We start from the raw sequence: 8,261 nt of genomic DNA on the forward strand, positions 1-8,261 counted from the left end.
TCAGAAGATGGAAGGAATACGAGGAATTTGGTTGTAAAGAAACTATTAGATGCTACTGGGCTTTGTCAGACCCTGTTCTGTGGCATGGCCTTAGCCGACAGTCTCACTGGTGAAAGTGCCCGAGAACTTCCAAATACTGCACGAGAAGTCAGACTGAACATCAGAAGATGGAAGGAATACGAGGAATTTGGTTGTAAAGAAACTATTAGATGCTACTGGGCTTCGTCAGACCCTGTTCCGTGGCATGGCCTTAGCCAACAGTCTCACTGGTGAAAGTGCCCGAGAACTTCTAAATCTGCACGAGAAGTCAGACTGAACATCAGAAGATGGAAGGAATACGAGGAATTTGGTTGTAAAGAAACTATTAGATGCTCCTGGGTTTCCATTACACATGTTACTATTCCATGCAACCAGCAAATCTTAAGAAATGTCACTTTCTTGCAACATTTCTGTTTTCAATTTAGAATTTAAGTTTACGCACATACACTCACACATATAACATACACACACACATAACACACACACATGCAGCACACACTTACACACACACATCACACATTCACACAGATACTGTACCTATGACATACACAGTCACACATATAACACACAAGTTTACACACACACTTCCACATATAACACACATTAACACAGATATCATACACATGATCATACATATAACATACACACATATAACATACACAGATAAGATAGACATGCTCACATACATAACACACACTCACATGTGACACATGCTCACACATAGCATACACTTGCTCACACAGATATAACACATATAACATATGACATACACTCATATAACACACACTCTCACAATCATATAACATATACACACTCACACATATAACATACGGTCATATATATAACACACATTCCCAAGTGTAGCATGCACACACCCACATATGTAATACATACAGTTATGGCTAACTATGACCCATCTGTCATCCTGTGGTGGCATGCGTGTGCTGTGATGCTGGGAGCTCGGCCGTCAGCATGTCAAATGGAGCAGGGTGACCACGGTGGACAGATTTCAGCAGAACGTCTGGACCAAGACAGACCAGGAAGAAAGACCTGGCTATCTTCTTCTGAAAACCAGCCAAGGAAAAGCCTATGGATCGCAATGGAGTGCCATCTGATCTAGAGTGCGGGAAGATCAGTCCCCAGGGCCAACACAAGAGCGGCAACAATGGACTCCAACATACCAACGACCGTGACAGTGGCCCAGGACCCAGGGATGTTTCATTCTGCTCTGAAAGAGGAAGCCATGGTCAGAGCCACTCAAAGGCAACCACCAACAGTTGTCTAAAGCACTGTCTTGGGAAGCAGCATGGTGCTCACAAAGGCACTAGCTGGGGAATCCGCAGAGATAGGTCTGGTTCTTAGACATGGTTTGGACCTTCTGTGCCCCTGGATTTCTGCTTCTTTATGTAATAGGGTATGATTCCACTTAATCACGTCAGGGGCTGCACACAGTTCTCAGTTTATGTGCCAATCAAATATGTTGATTGTGGCTGCCAGCACTGTGTTGCTAAGGCTTCTGAGGTCAGGTCCAAGTAAGGACACTGTGCAGTGGAAGGAATCCACCACGGACACAGTTGGGGAAAGTGGTATTCCATGTGCCATAAACTGGCCTCTGAACTGAAGCGAGGCAAAGACATTTCCAATGGCAGCTTTCTGTGACTCAGCTTGGTGTGATAAATAAGATGAATGACATGTTCTGACTCCTACCTTTCCAGTAAACTGTGGTGGGGAACAGGGTTGGCAACTGATCTAGGCATAGCTGACTAGGTCCATTACATTTTCTGAAATTCATGCGCAAGGAAAGGCCAACACAATAGACAGATCAGAGAGATGCGTAGCTGGTAGACTCTGCCAGGCATTTTGGAAGAAGTGATATTTGGGCTGGGTTTTAAAGGATGTATAGAATCTTGCCAGGCAGAGGTGGGGGAAATGTGGTCCAAGCAGAAGAAATCTCTATGTAGTGCAAGCAGTTTGCGCTCAACTGCTAACCTAAAGTAGAGGGTAGAGAGTCAAGGAAAAAGAGAAAGACCCTCGACAAGATGGATTGACACAGTGGCTCCAACACAGGCTCAAGCAGCAGTGATCGAGAGGAGGATACAGGAACAGGCAGTGCTTCGTTCTCTTACATATGTAGTCACTGGGAGTCGGTACCAACCTGATGTTGTTGTTGTTGTTTGCCATCGAGTCGGCCCCGACTCCTAGCGACCCCTCCTTGGGTTTCTGAGGCAGTTATCAGTACGGAAGTAGGATTGCCCAACCTTCCTTCTGATAGCACCTAACAAACAAACAAAATTAACCTAATGGTGGGCCATTTGAACCTACCCACTGGTCCTGTGCAAGAAAGGCCTGGCTATCTGCTTCCTTAAAAAACCCTCTGGAGCAGTTCCACTCTGTAACCCAAGGGGCCGCTATGAGTTGGAATCGACTTAACAACAGTGACTAGGACACAACAAAGGTATGACTGGTGACGACGAATGCCAGAACTGACAGGGGCGTATGTGGACTCTGGGCATGGATCACAGACCAACAGAGGCGGCCGGACGAGGGTGAGATGGTCACTGGATCACAGACCAACAGAGGCGGCTGGCTGAGGATGAGACGGTCACTAGCCCTGGGTACTCTGGAAATGGCTGACTTCCCAACGTCCCTCAGCAGAGTGGCCTCCTGGGGTGAAGGTGAACCCCAGCAGGCTGTAAATGGAAGAGCTGTTATTGCAGGTGGCCTGTTCCCCTGAGTCATATCTAAGGTATGGCAGGTATGGCGCATGCCCAGGGCGCCACTAGAAAGGGGGCGCCACTGAGCAGTTTCTATTCACCATCACAGTTTCCATTAGCAGCTGTGAGAGATCATTCAGCAGTGGTATTTGAGAGGCTCATGGGTCAAGGAAGGAGCTCTGGTGGTGCAGTGGGTAAGGCATTCAGCTGATAACAAAAAGGTTAGTAGTTCAAACCCACTAGCTGCTCCCTGGGGGAGCTCTGGTAGCACAGTGCCTAAGGCACTTGACTGCTAACCAGAAGGCTGGCAGTTCAAACCCACCAGCCACTCCTCGGAGGGCAGATGAGGAAATCTACTTCCCTAGTGATACTGCCTCAGAAACCCAAGGAGGGGTCGCTATGAGTCGGGTCTGACTCGATGGCACATAACAACAACAACAACAACAGCAGCTGCTCCCTGGGAGAAAGATGGGGCAGTTGGCTTCTGTAAAGACTGACAGCCTTGGAGACCCTGTGGGGCAGTTCCACTCTTTCCTCTAGGGGCGCTGTGAGTTGGAATAGACTCAGCAGTGGGTTTGGTTTGGGCTTTGCTTCCATGAAGATTGACAGCCTCAGACAGCCTATGAGGCAGGTCTACTCTGTCCTCTAGGGGCGCTGTGAATTGTGATCTACTTCATGGCAGCAGAGGGTCATTTTCCTGGCTTCCCCCTTTGGTGGGTCTCAAAGCCCACCTGGCTGTTCTGCTCCTGTCTGCCCTCTGCTCCACCCCATTGTGTCCAATCCCCAAAACTCTGGTCTTTCTGGAGATAACTACTCAGTGAGTGGGTCAGTGGGCCTGGCAGGTGCGAGCACACTGCTGACCACAGCCGAGGCCACGTCCAAGGTGTGCTGCTCCCCAGAGAAGTGGTTCGAGCATCAGGCTCCCTGCACCGCGGGCTCCAGCACTGTCTCCAGCACCTCCAGGTGCCCTCTGCTGAGTGCAGAAAGAGCAGAAACCGAAAACAAAGACTTGGAGCCCATCAGACACCAATGTTCATCAGCGCAAGCCAGGAAGGCGCAGTTGTCATTTTCATGCAGTGCCAGAGCATAGTAAGTAGATTAACAAGCTCGACTTGTATTTGTGAGTTGATGACCTCTTAAAGTCATCTAAAAGATGGTGTGGGGTGTTTGGACAGGGGCGTGGGTTCAGTGCCTGCCATCGGCACTGTTTTCAGCAGGGACACCTCTGCTGCCACCCCGCTCTGACAAGAATGCTCCCGGTACCCTTCCTCTCTGCTTCGCCCACCACGCACAGCCCCTTTCCTGGGCCTGGGCCTAATGGAACATTTCCCGTTTTAATTTCCACTCTGCTGAGATGAGCTCTTTTATCTTGGCCTTGCTCTGCCATCAAAGCCCACGGATGCTGAGTTGCTGCCCGCCCCCTTGCCAGGCCTGTGCTCCCCAGAATCCTGCCTGGGGGTTGGATTGTGAGTCTCAGAAGACAAGCAAGGGGGCTGCCTCTGATTGATCCGTCAAACACAGTCCTTTCACCATCGTCTTTGGAGATTCAGGCTCAAAACATGAAAGACGAACACCAGAGATGCCAGCTTGGTTTAAGATCGAAATGCTGCTGGATCTTAGTGGTCTCGCTTCAAGTCTGAAGGGGGGTGGGGGTGGGGGTGCGGGTGGGGAAACACGTTCTCTCACAACTCAATCGAATGTTTTCTTGCCAACTCACCATGTTCTGTTTCCCGAGTGATTCTTCACTTATCTGTGAGATATGGAATGAACACGATCTACGTTTACTGGGGTCCATCTAATCACCGTTCCATGGGTGGATACCGATCACTATCTTAGGAAGTGGACACCATTCAAATAGCTGCCATCGAGTTGATTCTGACTCACGATGTCGTCCTGTGTGTTTTTCCAGAAGGAGATCCCCAGGCCTTTATTCCAAGGCTCCTCTGGGGAGACTCGAACCTCCAAAGTTGCTGTTAGTGGCTAAGTGTATTACCCATTAACAATATGTGCCAATGATAACATCCCCTGGTTCTGAGAAGTGTGCTATGGTTATTGAAGATACTACCATTAGGGGGGATGGCTGAAAGGATGGCTGCAGGGTACATGGACAGTTCTTGCCATTTTTTCTAGGAGACTGAAACTGATTTCAGACTTTGGAAAGCTTTAAAAGAGATGTCATAGAGCAGATTCATCATCACATGGATGAACCTAATTTGTAATGGCATTTCCGTTGTTGAGTGTGTTCACAGCTTCTCCTGTCCATTCCCCCTGCACTTTCTTGTTATGAACGTTTTAAGGACAGACCTTTCATCCGTGTGACTTTATACAAGCTTGGCTGAGTTGACTTTCTCTTGTTCTCCCTCATCCATGTGTGTTTTCTAATTCACTAAGACAGTTGCCAGATTCTGCCAGAAAGCACCCTAACTTACCTTGCCATGCTTCCTAAGAAGGGATGGGTGTGCCAAGGTGCAGGAGCAGGCTAGGGAGTAAAGAAACGGGAGGCCAAGGGAGTCTGGTGGCCCTTCCCAGGTTGACACTATTGTTGGAGACAGAAAACAGCCCACGAGCAAACAGAAGCATCCATTTCTTTGTGACGATGCTGGGCTTGCCAGGCATATGATCTGCCGTGAATCCAACATTCTGATTATTTGCAAGCTATTGCTGGTGGCCTGGACAGAGCCCTCCTGGGCCAGTACCCAGTGATCCATGGGCCCTTGCAGACAGCTTCATTCTCCTGACCTTTGCTTCAATGGAACCCTGTTAGCAACAGCCTTGCTCCCTCCCGCTGGTGGGGATGCCCTCCTCTGTTCACTCAGTATCCTGCATCCTATGCATGGTCACCACACCCTGTTTCAGCCAACCTGCCGCATAGATACTTTTGTCTCCACTGCCTTCATCAGCTGCCCCCTATTGGAAACATCCACTTTTCCCCACTAGAGCTTCAAAGACCCATATCAGGTCCCCGCTAAGTGGAGACATCCGCTTTTCCCACCTGGACATTGGTGCCCCATGGCAGTCTGTCCCCGCCTCCGTTTGTAGTACCAGGGCAGCTTGTCTGTGCTGTGATGTTGGAAGCTGCACCATCAGCTCAGCAGAGCTACGAGACCACAAAGGCTTGATTTTCTGCTTCCGGAAATCAGCCAATGAAAACTATGGATCACCCCGGAATACTGTCAGTAAAGTGCTAGGAGGCAAGCCCCCTAGACTGGAGATGTTCCCATTACACAGCAGCCTCAACAACGGACTTGAGCACACCAGGGATTTTGAAAATGGTGCAGGATGGGACAACGCTTTGTTCTTCTATGCGTGGGTCACCAGGAGTCAGAGCTGACTCTGACAGCCACTAACAACAGCAACCACAGCTTACACACTGAGGCTGCAGCACCTCCCTCAGGTCACCCCTAACAGGGCTGTCCACCTCCCCACTGGGGCCACAGCCTCCACGTTAGCCCGCCTTCCGTGGGGATGTCCTCCTCACCCGTCCAGCCTGCAAAGCCTTCGTCCATGCTGTCATGCTGTGCAGATTGCCTCGTATCCTGAGCCCGGACACTTCCCTGCAGCCTCCTCCCAGGATGCCTGTATGCCTGGTCTCGTTGGATGGCTTGTGAACTAAAGGGGAGGAAGAGGAAGAGATGTTGTTTGGTTTTCTCCTCCTGTTTCTCTCTGAGAACAACATGGAGGTGTGTGTCTGCGCTACTGTTTGCCATCAAACAGCTGGGCCAACCCCTTTGCACTTCACCAATAAAAATAGATGAGGAGTCCCTGGGTGGTGCAAACACTTAAGCACTCAAGCACTTGCCCAAAGGTTGGTGGTTGGAACCCACCCAGAAGTGCCTCGAAAGACAGGCCTGGTGACATGCTTGTGAAAGGTAATTGTTGTGTTTCTCTTGTACCACTCTAACAGAAAACACCACAAATGGGTGGTTTGAACAAATGGGTTTATTCTATTACAGTTTAGGAGGATTGAAGTCCACGTTCAAAGTGCTAGCTCTAGGGACCGGGTGAAAGCACCTCAACCATGGGCTTCAGCTCTGCCTCTTGCTCCCAGCCCACGGAAGCTGGAAGCTTCTTTTAACTCAGACAGTTGCTGGCCACTGAGGCTTAGAAACCCAATGCCAACAAGAAAAATGACATAGTCCCAAGATTATCAAACAACACAGCAGGCCACTGGATCAAGTCCAGGAACAACGCTAAGCTTGACAGACAACATGGCAGTCCACTGAGATGATGACTTGGCTACATGCAGGGTCCAAGCATGCCCAAAATCTCAGAGATCTGTCTCAAAGCTGTCTTATATTCTGGAAAAAGAGTATATTCCTAAGGCAGCTACTCAGCTACTCTAGTAGATTCCACCATGGAGGTGATGACCAGTCTCATCATGGGAAATAACTACATCCAGCTGCTCAGCCACTAAAACCAGGCCCAGCCAAGTTGACAGACAACTTAAAACCACAGCCACAGACTGGAAAACTCTATGGAGCAGTTCTACTACTTATGGTTTCCCATGAGCTGGACCTGACACAACAGCAAACTATCATCCACCGAAAATGCATTATAACTGACATGAGAAGAAATGAAGTGGATGGTGCCCAGCTACCATTACTGAGAATTTTAGTCAAAGAATCTATGGAAGAACACTGATCAAAAGAGGGAAAATGCAGAACAGAATTTCAAACTCTAATAGTATTCAGATATTCTGGAGCCAAGAAGGCTGGATAAACCCTTGAAACTATTGCCCTGTGATAATCTTTGTGTGTGTGTGTGTATGTGTGAACTGTTCCTCGACTCTTTACAATATGGTCTTATACAATATTTGTCCTTTTGTGATTGACTAATTTCATTCATTCTTCCGGGTTTATCCATGATATGAGGTATTTCACAGATTCACTGTAATTCTTTAATGTTGTATACTATTCCAGTGTGTGTATGTACCATAGTTTGTGCATCCATTCATCCGTTGATAGGCATTTAAGCTGTTTCCATCTTTTTGCTTTTGTGAATAGTGCCGTGATGAACATGGTGTACACATACCTGTCCATGTCACAGCTCTTCTTTCTGTAGGTATATTCCTAGGAGTGGAATTGCTGGATCCTGGTATTTCTATTTCCAACATTTTAAGGACATGCCACATCATTTCCCACAGTGGCGGCACCATTTGACAGTTCCATCTGCTGTGCACGAGGGTTCCTGTCTCTCCACACTCTCATCAGCATTTTTTATTTTTTGCTTTTTCATACTTTCCTACTGATGCTTGGGTGGATGATACCTCATTTTTGTTTTGATTTTCATCTCTCTAATGGCTAATGATCGTTAGCAATTCTTCTTGTGTTTGATGCCTGCCTGAATGTCTTCTTTGGAAAAGTGTCTGTTCATGTCCTCTGCCCATTTTTCAATTGGATGATATATCTTTTTTTGAGGTGTTAAAGTTTTCCACAAATTTTAGAGGTTAGTCCACTGTCCAATATGTCATTGCCAAAACCCAGTCTGTGGGTTCTCTTTTTACTCTTT

This window comes from Orycteropus afer, unplaced genomic scaffold (genome assembly GCF_000298275.1).
Source record: "Orycteropus afer afer isolate SDZICR_OR568_19922 unplaced genomic scaffold, OryAfe1.0 scaffold00061, whole genome shotgun sequence".
Taxonomy (NCBI): Eukaryota; Metazoa; Chordata; class Mammalia; order Tubulidentata; family Orycteropodidae; genus Orycteropus; species Orycteropus afer.